Raw genomic sequence first — 14570 nt, 5'->3', positions numbered from 1 at the left:
GAGCTGTGAGAATGAGTCAGCCAGCTGGCACCGAGCCTGCAGACTATGATGGCCCAAATCAGAACTATGGTACTGGTCTGAAAACCATGATACTAAAATCACCAGGAAGTAAGTTCTAAGACCCTGGCCAAGAAAGCAGGTCTGCAAAGAGGAGAACAAACAACCATGTAGACGGAAATTAGATTCCTAACGGCATAAAAATTTTAGCTGTCTAAACGCTTACTTTAAATCCCCAATGTGGGTATCTAACCAGACTCTCAAACATCACTGGTCCTAAACAGAAGTCCTGATTTTTATGCACCAAGGGTCGCCATCAGGATAATGACATCATTCATCCAGTTGCTGAGGTCCAAACCTAAGAACATCTTAATTCCTTCTTTTGCTTATACAACACATCCATACCATCAGCCAGTTCTGTCAGCTCTACCTAGTCCTGAGCCTTATCAGAGCCTGAAACAAAAGGACAACTGTGCACCCTTAGATGTTGTTTGGAGCCAAGTAGAAAAAGTTAACAAAAGCACTGCAATGAAAAAACATGACTACATGTAAAGCACCATTTTGCCCAATTGTTTATCCCACCATTGTCAACCCTTGCAAATCTGGCGGTGGAAGAATATGATAGCCAAGTAACCTTGGAACTGAGCACTGGTTGGAAGCAACTGTTCTTGTTGCACAGTGGTGTGGAGTCATAATACAAGCAACAACCTGTCTTCCTCTGTTTTTGTTTTTTGTTCATTATCAATTTGGGGGATTCATTTTGAGTCCAGTAATAGCAAAAAAGAACAAATACAGTAGAATCCTCTGCAAGCTGACCACCCAAAAGACTGTAACTAGCTGGTCAACATACAGAGGGGTCAACATAAGGAAGTAGGCCTACTGTACTGATATGTACATGTGGTGTATGTCCAGAGGGAGGCAGTGTAGGGAGGTGGTCAACGATAGAGGTTGTACTGTACTTGTACCACTTGTGCTATGTGCCAGGCCCTTCTCTAAGCAGTTTATATGCATTAATTCACTTGTTCCTCACTATTGACCTGAAAGACACCATTATTACACCTATTTTCCCTAGGAAGACACAGAGGCACTGGTAGGTAAGGTAACTTACACAGCTACAAGTTGTAGGATTGAAATTCTAACACAGGTGGTATGGCTCCAGAACTAGCAAGGTAAAAACTCAGTTGGACTCAGTGAGTGATCTGCTATGGGACAAAAGAGAGGAATCAAGAATGCTCCCAGGAGTCTGGTTTGGGCAGCCAAGTAGATCATGTGCCACTCACCAAGACAGGAAATAAAGGTGCAGATGGGAAGTACAGGTTTATGGAAAATTTATGGGTTTTATAGGAAATCTATCTATCAACACTTATGGGTTCAATTGGGGCTTTTGGTATTTGAGGCACCAGGAAGAAGTATCCAGAAGATGGCTGACTCAAGATGGTGATGAGAGTCATCATATTTGGTAATAAGAGTCATGGGTGTTGACTCAGAACAGTCATTACAGTCTCCATAGGAAGACGCTAATTCAGTGAAAAACAAAATCCCTATACAACTCAACGTTATCTGTCCTTCTTAGACATGTCATTTGTACACAGGTCTCTTAACAGTGTGGATTTTTAGCTCAAGAGAAAAATCGTTGTCTGTTATTTAAAAAAAAAAAAAAAATCATGACCATCATGGGCAGCATAGTGAGACATTATCTCTACAAAAATAAAAAATAAAAAAAATCAACCAGAGGTGGCAGCATGCACCTATAGTCCTAGCTACTCAGGAGGCTGAGGTGGGAGGATGACTTGAGCCCGGGAGTTCAAGGATGTAGGGAGCTACAGTGATGCCACTACACTCCAGCCCAGGCAGCAGAGAGAAACACCATCTCAAAAAAAGTCCAATCAACTGCCTACCGCCACAACACTTGACTGGACCAGAAAGCCACCATAACAGCTTAGTTTAGCCATTCAGATTCTATTTGCCAGATATGTTTTAAGAAAGACTTTTGTAGGCCCCAAGCATTACAGCAAACACATGAAAATATGTACCTTTTTTCTGTAAAACTTGTTTAAAGATTTTTTAATGTTGCTTTTTTAATTATTTGACCAAGAATAATTCATTGCATTGACTGTGGCTATGCTTTATCCATAATCATTATGCATACTCAAGAATGATTGCAAGGTAAGGAGAAAATCTAACCTACAATTGTTTTCAAATGGGAGACAATGTAAGTATGAAAAAACACCAAGTCATGTTTTGAAGACATATAATTTAATATTTAATTTCCAGTTTATAGGTTTCTGGAAATCTGCAATCTCAAGGCAGAATTCTCAAAAATGTCGACTAAATGTGCATATAATGTAAGATCACATCTTCTTTATTCCCTTGGTTTCCAACAACTTTCCATTTCCTGATTCTGACTCTTGAAGTCTGGCCTTCCTTGCTGTCCTTGTGTTTATGAAAGGGCCCTCTGTCCTTTGAATAAATATATGCTGTTTTCTTTTTTTGGTATCTTTAGCAAGTTTCTCATTCTTCCATCCACAAGAATTGTCTGAATTGAAAAGCCAGCTTCCTTACCTTTGGATAAGCCCTTCACTCTGAGCTGTGTCTATTTCTATCTGGTATTTTCCATGAGCTACTGCCCATTGCATAGGCCTCCTCTTCCTGCCTATTCCCTGGCTTGGCTTTTTAGTAGTTCATGAGCATATTTCAAATTATGATAAAAGTTATAAAATTAGGAGAATTTTTTGATGTGCCCATTTTTAAAGAACAATTTCCAGGTAGAAAAGACTCGTTTGAAGTTCTCAAGAAGAGGAAGAACCAGAGACACAGGCTTTAAAGTCTCCAAAATACTGCAGGCTCCCATATTCTTAACGGCCTCATTCAAACCATGGCTCCTTCAGTCTTTAGTCATTCAAACACCTCCATGTTTTCCTTCCAAAAAGCTAAAAGCGTTACAGAAGAGTGTTAAGATATTTTAGAAATCTATGAAGAGTTTTCATCTTGAGTCTTGTCTGTATTTCCATCCATGCACTTGCTGAAAGGACCCAGCAAAAATTTTAGGCAAGCTAATAATAGGATTCATTACATGAGAGAAAAAAGATAACAAAATTGGAGGACAGCAATGAAATATGAAAGGTGTTTGAAATATCAATTACACAGCACAGCCAACCTTTTTTCTTCTGGTTTTCTTCATAATGGCAAAAGTTCACAATTAATAGTATATCTGCAGACGAGTTACTTTGAGATTCAGTTTCCTTCTTTATAAAATAGGAGTATTGGTGGATTTCTTTCCCAGTTAGAGATCTAACCCCACCTGCACCCAGGTGAAATAAAGCCATTTTAATTGTAAAATGATAAAAAATAAATAAAATAGGAGCATTCCCTTATTTATAAAATGGGGATTTCCTTTCAAAGTGGCTATGATAAGGATAAAAATATAATTATTTAGGAAAAGTCCTTAGACCACTCAAGAAATAGTGGCTTCTATACCCATAATGATGATCATGTTGAGGAAAAGAGTACTTAGAACACCCTTAGGAATTTTAAATTAATCTGTGAAACTTCATGCTATATGGCCAGGCCTAGGGTAAAACAAGTGAAACGTTAGCATTAGACGAAAAATTTAAGGGGGCACTAAACTCTCAGTAATCAAAATACATTATATTTTGATATAATATTTTTGAAAAACAAACTGGCAAACTACAGCCTATAAGCTATTTGCTTGTTTTTGTGAATAAAGTTTTATTGAAACTCTTAAGAAAACAAAAGAAATAATAAAGAGAGAAAAGGGCTGAAGCTTCAATTATAAGAATTTACACCTGGGGTTTCCAGTGAATTTCCTATATTAAGGATTTAATAACAGCCAAATTCCTGTTGCTGAGATACCTGTGCTGCTGAGAATGCCTGCATTCACCCATTTATCTTTATAGCCTAGACACTCTTTGGGCAGGAAAAAAACACCTGCCCAAAAAGTATGTTCTCCTTTAGAGAGGAAGGGTAATGAACCACTCTGAAATGTTTCTTAGAACCAAAATGAACTTGTTTACCCATTTCATCAAGGACTCAAGGTCTATAAAATACCTGCTCTAGTCTACGTATTTGAAAAGTCAATGAGATAAATGATTGAGTAAACATTCTGAGTACTTGATAAATATGAGTCATTTTTGAGTAATGGGAGAATTGTTAATGTTATTTGAAGAGTGGAATCTGCAGTGGTACTGCGGAGATATAAGTGATGAGCCCATTAATCAGCTTGTCTCAGAACAAGGGCCCAACAAGATAAAGGGAGTATGGAGCATAAACCCAGAAAACAGGATTGAGTGCGGGTTTTCTTTCCAAGCATGAGATATAGATTCTATCACCTACAAGAGCGGCTCAGATTACTAAATGTTCTAGCACTAAGCAATTCTTGTAGACAGTACAAAGCTCCCTAAATTGCCAAAATTTCATCCATTTCTTGAAACAGGTTTTGGATCATCTCTGAGAAAGAATTCTTTTCCAAACAAAAGACAACTACACAATTAAATGAAAGGGAGCTCATTTGCTTGGAGGAGAATTATGAAAGAAAACAAGTTATTTTAAATGATAAAAATGTGTACCAAATTGGCAACAGCTTTAAAAGGATTGCTCCTGGGTTTGATTAATGAGATACATTACCAGCTGAACAAACAAAGAGCTTATCAGTTTAGGACATTTTTTTACTTAACCTTTTAACAAAAATCTTAAAATTTTTTCACCTTACAGAAGTAGGAGGAATGGGTTGTAAAGTAAAGTTCAAATATCCCAGAAAAAAATGAAAATCTATCCTCTGAGATAACTATTTTTAACAGCCTGGTGTGTACGCCCTTGGATTTTCTTGAATAAATATGTATTTATTTATTTGTGTCCCATTATGTTTTTTTTGTCTCAGTATTTCTCATCTCCTCCTAGCTTTACATGTTGCCCTTCTGGCTTCAGAAGTTGTCACATCAACTTTCCTCATTGGCCACAGGGATTGCTCCAAGAGCTGGACACCTAACCACAACCAGTCCAATCAGAATCCTTTCTTAGGATTTTTTTCAACTACTGGAACTCTATTCTTCTCTAGTCTGGGAGCTATAAGAATGTAATAACAGAGTTGGTGACATCCATGGCACAGCTCTCATGGAAAAGCCGTCAACAGTGAAAAGCAGAGAGTCTTGGCTAGAGAACATTCGTGGTCCTGATTCCACTGCTGACTATCTTCACATTCCTTTCATTCCCAAAGCTCTTTTGCGCAGCTGTCTTCGACTCTCTGAGCTACTCCAGCATCCTTCCAGTTCTTAGGAATGTGCTAGACCCATACTAAGTTCCATTTCTCACTGAAGCTGTTCCACATGGCTGTCTGCTACACGCAGCCAAAAGAGTCCTAATATATATACTCTTTAGCAATTTGATTTTCTTCAGTTAAAGTTGTATATATCATGGACAATTTCCATGTCAATTCACATCTCCCTCTCCATTTTCAATGGCTGAATAATAGTCCATTGTGTGGATGAATGTTTGACCTTTCTCTTGAGCCAAGAACACAAGAAGGTTTTAAAAGTGGTAAACACAGGAAATTACATTCAGCTTGAAGAGCTGCAGCCACCTCAGGAGGGATGATTGTTATGTAAATGAGAAGCCAGCACTGATGAAGTTGAAGTAGCACTTATTCTCCAACCACCCAATACCCAAGCAGTACTCATCATACCTGTCTCATGGAGAGTAATTTGGGGCATTTGTTTTCACCTCCGCAGATGACTGGAGACAATGCCTTATATGAGCCCCAGCTTCCCCGCTGCACCTAGCATTGTACACTTGAATTCAACCGCTCCTTCACAGGTTCTTTAAGCCTGTTTGTTAAATAAATGTTTTCAGTGAAATTGAGAGGAGGCTACAGTTTGCATTAGTTGTTGAGGCCTGGAACCTCAACAACAGATACAATTAGAACCAGGTTTGAATCCATTTAAAGACCTGATACCCAATATTTCCACCATGAAGTTTCCAAAATGCAGCACATTACAATAAAGGGTTAGATTTGGGCTTTATGATCAGACTATAATGGAGTCAAGTCCCAGCCATTTACAAGCTGCATGGTCCTGGGCAATTTACTTAACACTTCTAAGCTTATTTTCTCATTATAAAAAAAAGGGGGGATGATTAATGGCACTTACCTCATAGACAATTGAGAGGTTTAAATGAGAAATTGCGTGGAATGTTCCTATGACTATGCTGGGCCGTAGTAAATGTTCAAGAAATAGAGGTTGGCACCATCTTCATGATATACGGTAAATTCAGTTGTCAGTGCTATATACTGTTTCCACTTTCCAAGATCCTCAACTGCCAATGTGACTTTCAGAAACTGTTCTTTAAAAAGCTGGGTGCTAGCCAGGAACCATTTCAAAGCAAAATAATCCTAAAAATAAGAAAAGGATGCATGACTTTTTAAATGTTGAGGTTCTCTTTAAGAGCAAAATTATACTGTGAGTAAAGATTAAAATTCACGCTTTCTGTGACCTTGTTCCAAAGTGAAGCTTATTGGAGCATGATACATGTCAGATGTTGTTTAGAGTGGCATATGCCCTTCTCAGGATATGTTGAGCATACACTGCATGTCTGTGGATTTTTCTCGCAGGTATTTCGGAGCTGTAGAAGGAAGAAGGGTTCGTTTGACTGCAACATCCACAGCTCTCGGGCTCACGCTGGATTATATTTGGCAATATACAAACATGTACAAAAAGGATAATATCCCAGATCCTCAAGGCAAATAGTTTGTGAAACAGAATTCAAAGGCCTTTCCTCTGATGGTTTCTAGGCCTCAGAAACTCAGACTGATTATTCATAGAAAAATCCACCAGAGGAAATACTGCAAGCTGAATTGAGATCCAATTTAATACCTTCCAAGAAATGGGCTCCTTCCTAGCGTTTCCACAGCTTAACATGCTCTTCTCCTACCGCTCTGCTTTATTAATTTCTGTTCCTTTTCAGCCTCAACCCCGACCACATTTCCTCCACCAGCTCTCCCTGAGCCGCATCAGGTGCTCACACTATCAAATCTCATTGCACATTGAGCTTCCCTTCTGTAGCTCTCACCAAGGCTAGGATGGAAGAACTGTTTCACTCATGGACTTGGTGCCGTCCTGCCCTCACACTTGTATCCTCAGTTTCACCAAGAATAGGACCCTTCTATTCCACTAACCTCAACTCCATGTCTATCATAGTGATATAATAAACACTTGGAAAATTTGAGGAAAAAATTGTTTCAGTAAACAATTGTTTGGTAGTAAATTGTCACTACAAGGCTTAGAAACCTAATAACTAATTTGCTAAGGAGTTTTCCTTATGAAGGTATTAGGAAAAAAGGTTTTATTCCATGTAACTAGAAAAAAACTATAGCTATTTGATGTCATATTATCTATGTCCTGTGAAATTAATTGGTTATCAGTTTCAGGAAAGAAAGTGATAATTATAACAATGAGCGCTAATTGGATGGATGTATAACTGGCCAGACTGAAAAAGAAATTCAAAAAGACTCACTGAGATAAAGAGCAATTGAAAGCCCTACCTTATGTAACTACCTGCACAGTCACACCTGAAAGCAAGGATTCCAGACAAAAGCCAGAGTGTGTTGCTGAGCGGGCTGTTCACCTTCTCAAAGCATCCACTACATTGAGTTTCAGCTTAGCGTTGACTGGAAGAAACTTCTGAGATGGCATCCCCTTCCCAGAGCTACCCGTCTCTGCTTGGATCCTTCTTGTGGAGAGGCCTCACTTCCACCACAAGGCAGTGCACTCCATTATTGAAAGAAGGGCTAGGTAGTTTCTTCTTATATTAAAACCAAAACCTGTCTGACTAATTCTACCCACCAAAATCATTCTGCTTCCTGATGGGTGCCCCACGACTAACAGTTCTAGTTCTGGTATAAGACTAACTCATGTTTTAGTCTTACTTGTTAGTTTATCCTGGGGCAAATTTCTTCACCCCTCTGCGCTTCAGTCTCCTAACCTAGATGCTTAATCTTAAAAGTGATCAAGATTAAAAGAAAAATCCACATCAAGCCTTTAGCTCAATACCTGACTCATAAAGAGATAGATGTGAATTTTTATTTCTTCTTCTACATGGCAAGCATTCAAGTATCCAAAGATAATGACCCATTTCTAGGCTAAGTCCCCAGTCTCTTCAGCCATTTATTCTCCAAGGTATACTGTGATATTTAGCTGATTAACGTTACAATGGGCTCCCAGAATTGAATCAAGTTCTGCAGGAGATAATTCTAACTCATAGAGCTGCTGTGGGATGAAAGACAGTAACACAGGAAAAGCACCTCAGTTTGTGCACGTCAGCATACAACGGGCATGTCTCTTCCATGTCTGCATCCCAACATCTCTGTAAGCAAGTGAAGGATTTCATCCATGTTAGCAGTCCCCTCATACTCAGGACTTATTCACCTGAAACTCCTTTAAAGGTAAATCGTGTTGTTCGTGTGTTATAAAAGCAACACAGGAAATTTGCAAACTCTTGAAAAGTAGAAAGAAGAAATATCTTCCATAATCCTATAATACAGGAGCTATAATTAGCATTTATTGTCTCTTTTCATTTTTAATTTATAGCTGAGTTGACCTCCAACAATTTCCATTTAATAATGTAACTTCTAGCTGCAAGGGAAGCTGGGAAATACAGTTTCTCTTATCCAGGCACTTTGCTGCTTTGAATAAAAGTCAGGTTTTATTAATAAGGAATATGGAAGAATATATATTGAATGGGCAACTGGCATTGTCTGCTGCTCCTGTCTTGTTGGACTAATTCCAATTTTTCTCTATTATCAACAATGTTGTTTCCTGAGGACATGTTCCTAATAGAGGAAATTGCTGGACTTAAGGATGCTTGTCTTTCGAATCTATTGTTACCTATTATACTATTGATTTTTAAAGCAAATATAGGATGCTATATTCATGGTTCTTAAATTTTCTCTATTAGATTTTAATAGTTTAGTGATCTGACATTTCACTGTGAATTCTGCTCCCCTTCCCAGACTTCTCCTATTTAAGTTACAAATAAAAAGTCTTAGAAAAGGGTTCTGTGATATTCCACAACAGACCTATCTCCAGTCTAACACCAAACCATCAAAAAACCCTCTCAGCATAGGCTGTTTAAAGAACCACGACTTTATTTCACATTCATTTGACAAATATTTTCAGAGTGCTTACCACAGACTAAGAAGGAAGCTAGAGAATACATACAGAATGCATAAGACCCCCTTTCTGCTGCAAGTGGCCCAAACTACTTCTATCCAGGTCACACTCACCACCTTGTCCTCATGGATGCCAAAGAAATCTTGTCAAAAGCCTTTCCACATTAAGATACATTTTTCTAAAATATTCCTTTGAAATTCTGATCTAATAATCCAGCCTCCCCCCCCAAAAAAAAATAAGGTTGAATTAGCTTCATTAGCCATACCATCATCCATAGAAATTTTTTTTTTCTTTTTTTGGCTGGAGCTGGGTTTGAATCTACCACCTCTGGCATATGGGGCCAGCACCCTTTTGAGCCACAGGTGCTGCCCCAGCCACAAAAATTTAATAGCCTATCCATTCAAATCATAAGCAATCATACATATATTTATTTTATACTTTTCCCTGAACTAAGCTCCATATGTAATAAATGCCTGTTGAATGAATTAATGAATGAATGGATATGTGAATAAATTAAATATTAATTCAGAAGCCAAATAGCTTATTGCTGTATTTAAAATGTATGTATAGTAAATCTCAAAATGTCTTCATTCTGTGTGTGAATTGTGAGCAAGCATGTGTGAATGTATCTGTGAGTGAGTTTGTGTGCAGGTATACGTGTGTAAATATAATCGTGTTGTGACACTTCAAAATAAAGGGTAGTAGCCAGGTGCAGGGGTTTGTACCTGTAATCCAGCTACTCAGGAGGCTGAGGCTAGGGGATCCTTTGAGCCCAGAAGTTCAAGGCTGCAGTGAGCTATGATTGTGCACTCCAGGCTGGGCAATAGGGCAACCTTCCCCACCCCCCCGCCTAAATAAGTAAATAAATAAATAAAATGATAATGAGTTACTCTACTATAGTTATTCTTATAACCTCTTTGTTAATTCTCAAAGTCATTAAAAAGCAAAATATTTAAATAAAGTAAATTTAAAGATAGACTTAATCCATAGATTCACCTCATTTTCAATATAAGACAAGTGATGGAAAAGAGTCTGATGTTTTGTCTGTTTTGCCAAAATCCAAAACCTTTCTCCTTTGAGCAAGGAAATACTCACACCATAAGGAGTAATTCTTTAATTGCTTCTCATTAGAATAAATGCCCATGCATCCCAGGTCTCCAGGAACATGACTAACACTTGCTTCACCTTGCAGATGAAGCGTGGGTGAGACTGTGAAATGCTGGGTATCGCCTCAACACCACCTCCCCCCTCTAACCTTACAGTGAAGTCAGGCACCCACAAATATCAATAGACTGAGAGGCTCTTTCCAACAGCAAAAGTATGTCAGACCATCAGGGAATTTCAGATACTGAGTCATTCTCAAAATACATTTTGGAAGTACATTAGGAGCCCATGGCTTTAGAGACCAAGGGACCCCTGAGTTCCACATAGGCTCTACCTCTAACTCAACCAGGCAACCCTGGGGCAGTGTATTAACCACTAGGTAGAATAGGGTAATAACACCTCACAGGATTCCATGAGCTAATTCATAGAAAGCTCTTAACACAGTGCCTAACAAAGTTTACATTCAAAAATGTTAGCTACATAGACATCTAGGACCACACAGGTGGATTTAATCATCAACAATGTGGCATCTTATATGTGCCAGAAACCCCTCATCAGACAAATATAATACGGAACCCATATTAAGAAACCCTAGTTCAGTTTTGATCTGACACCCACCAAGGCTGAGAGGGGGACAATTGCTATCCTTGATTGAGCCCCAGTGGCAAATCACTTACATGTTCAGAAGGAGGAATCATGCATTTTACCTAAGGGATGTCAGGATTTGTAGGCGAGTTTAGGGAAAATTTGACGGGGAGGGGGGTGAGAAGGAAGAAAGGCAGAGGGTTACACTAGTCTTGTGCAATGACTGTGGTGGGTGAGGACAGCTTGGAATCTATTTCAGATACTGGTGAAGGTCTCCCACCCACTCTCCTAGGAAGTCGTGTCTGAGTCCTATACAGGGAGACTATGAGCTGGAAGTGATGGAACCATTTCCACTGGGTAAGGGTCTGTGAGAACTGGGAGCAGAAGCAGAGCTGATTCGACATCCAGATGACAAAGGACAACACTGACGATATTAATATAGCAACAGCAGCCGCCCTTAATATACATACTTGGGCAAGCACCTTACAAGCATCAGTAATAGCAATCGCTGATGTTCACTGACTACTTACCACGTATCAGGCACTAGCCCCAGTGCTGTACAGCTTTACCTCATTTGACCTTCAGAGCAACCATACTACAAGAGTGAAGGGAAGCTCAGAGAAGAGAGGCGACTTGCCCCAAGCTCACCCAGCTAGTCAGGTTCTAACTGGGCTGTCTGCCTCCCCAATCCAAGCTCTCGACCAACCGCTAGACGACTGAGCCTCCTACCATCTCACACACTCGAGACAGCTCCAGAATGCCCATCTTAGCCTTTAAACAAGCATCTGTCTCTTCAGAAGGTGCTGCCCACACAGCCATAGGATATAAATTTGTACCAACCTACTCAGAGTGGGCTGTGGTTGGGTGTTCCAATTTTCATCGTCAACAGCAGTGCCCAAGTAGTTCTGGCCATTCAATCCACTTGTCGGAGAAAAAGGCAGCTGGCAGTCTGTCAAGGCAAGTGCTGCAAAACAGCAAGGTAGAGGGTGGGGAGCAGATGTAGTCTCTGCTGGTAACGAAGGGGAAAGAACACACTTCCTCCATGAGACCAGCTTCTAAAACATAAAATGGCAAATGAACCGCAGCTTCTGAGCAGTGGAAACTTTTCCCAGGTCATCGACAATAATGGCAATATATTTAAGGCGGCTTTCAGCATCTACGTGCTTCTTCCTTTGCCTTGAGCCATTAATTTAAGAAAGTCCATAGTTAAAAGTAGCCCTATTCACAGTATCTTCACCCCAAAGGAGTGAGCTCTTTCATGTCATAAGTGTAAACCAGAGGTGACAATGAGATTTCTGGTTGATCTCTGTCTTTAATACCTGCCTTTTGACCTTAGCTGAGTAATTGTACTAGAGGGTACACATTAGAAGCAGGAAACAGGGTGGCTGACCTTCTCACAATGGCCTTCCCCAGGCAAGACCCGAAGGTAACAGGTAAGGTGTTACTCTGTCACTGAGTTCTATCACCATCCAAAGCTGTTCCCCATTGCAGAATGTGTCCTTAGCGGCATTTACGACCCCACTAGAAGTTGACGTTAATGACTGCAGATAGCACACTTTAGCTTTCCATTTGTTTGATTTATTTCCTCCTCCTAAGGAGGAAACCCTTGGAGAAACTGAATGCTGATATTATCCCCGCCTGACAAATAAGGAAAATAAGACCCAGGGCTTGCTGAGTTTACAGGGCTAGAACTAGAATTGTGAACTCTGACCCCTCCAACAAATTCAGACTGAACCATGTTCACACAGAGGTTGATTTAGGGCTCCTGTCTTGAACTCCTTTTCATGGTAGAAGTGATACAGCCTTAGATAAATGAAGGTGTGTATGAAAGCTATGGAACTGGAGACGAGGAAGATTAAACACAGGTGGACTCCTGAGCTGAACTCAAAGGACTCCCACAATAATAACAGAGCCAGCCTCCACTCATTGAACACTTGCTGGGTGCCAGGCTCTGGACCAGGGAATTCACATACCTACATTTCCTTATTTAGCATTCACTACAATTCTGGGAGGTGGGATGTTATAGTCCCCATTTTCAGGACAAAGGACTATCTCCCATACAGTAATTCTCCCTAAATCTGGACATTCTTCATACCAAAGCCATGACTGCTCCCCAAAACACTGTATTAATGGATTAAAGGAAGGAAAGACATTTCTTAAAAGTAACTCAGAGGTCTGAACCTTAAAATTACATTATCTTAAGTTTTTCTTTTTTTTTTTTTTTTTTTTTGAGATACTGAAAAGAAAACTCAGGCAGGTGTTTTTAAGGAACATTTACATTATTATTGCATTTCCCGTTGCTATATATAGCATGGTGGAATGGGTAAGCAGGCTGGCTGGCTTTGATGAATGAGAGCCTTTCTAAGCCTCAGTTTCCTCTTTAGTAAAATGAAGATGATATTATACTGCCTGGCTGGCTAGGCACAGTGGCTTGGACCTATTATTCCAACACTTTGGGAGGCCAAGGCTGGCTTAAGGATTGCTTAAGGTTGGGAGGTTGAGACCAGCCTGGGCAACATAGTAAAATCCTACTACAAAAAAAAATGTAATTTAACTTAAAAAAATTATACCACTTCGCAGTGTTGTTGTGAGAATTCATTTATATAACATATAAGGCACTTAGGACCGCTCTTGTTACATATGAACACTCAGTGAAAGATGGTTGCTATGGCGTCATGGCAATATAATGATATTTGCTAATAAATAAAGATGCTATAATAAACAAAATGTATTAGATTAAAATTATAACTTCTAAGTCTCTTCAATGGTAATAGCCATTTATTACCTCTTGGTAGGTATTTGTTAGTGTCTTTTCCTGCAAGCTTTGATTTAAGACTTTGTTTGGTAAGGAGCCTTCTGGTTGATGGTTGCTTCTGCTTGATAAAGAGAAAGCCAGACTAGCACCAATGGTGGTGTGGAAAGATGTGATTTATTAGTTCTTTCCTACTGCAAAACCAGCCTGGGGAATGCAGGCACACCAGATGAGGACCACGCAGGAGACACCAGTTTTCCTTCATTTCAGAAAATTGGAGCATCCACCAAATGGCCTCCAAATGTTCCTGGGGGATGACCTTGCTTGTTTAAGGTGAAGGATAGAAGTAACAGGCACCTCAAGTTTCTCAATGTCCATACCATGCAAGAGGAAAGAACAGCAGCTCCAGCTGGCTATTTCCCTATTGGGGCTCCATGATGCTGTTGGAACTGTTCTAGATCAGGCATCCTCAAACTACGGCCTATGGGCCACATGCAGCCCACTGAGGACATTTATCCAGCCCACCGGGTGTTTTTGCCACCACTACCTGTCCTGCTTAGCAGCCGACTTGTCCTGGGGCCCGCAGTCCGGCCCTCCAACAATCTGAGGGACAGTGAATTGGCCCCCTGTTTAAAAAGTTTGAGGACCCCTGTTCTAGATCCTTAAGATTTGTCGCTACCCATCAACAAGCCAGACTGGAAAGCCCTGTCTAGGTACCTTGTATGGGTGGGGGAATTCCATTTTCATACACACAGTCTCCATAACCCCAGGCAAGTTCTGTCCCCTCTGAGCCTTGGTTTCCTGTCTGTAAATTGGAGATAATAACAAAAACTTCAATTTTTGTTTTGAAATAACACAACTTTGAAAAGAACACTGTGATAAGGTTCTACCAACAAACTAATTACACAGTGTCACACAACACTGAGCTTAGCCCTAACAGTTTTTTTTTTTTT

This window comes from Otolemur garnettii, unplaced genomic scaffold (assembly GCF_000181295.1).
Source record: "Otolemur garnettii isolate 467f Iridium unplaced genomic scaffold, OtoGar3 scaffold00002, whole genome shotgun sequence".
NCBI classification, from domain to species: domain Eukaryota; kingdom Metazoa; phylum Chordata; class Mammalia; order Primates; family Galagidae; genus Otolemur; species Otolemur garnettii.
Note: the sequence above shows the minus strand (reverse complement) of the source record.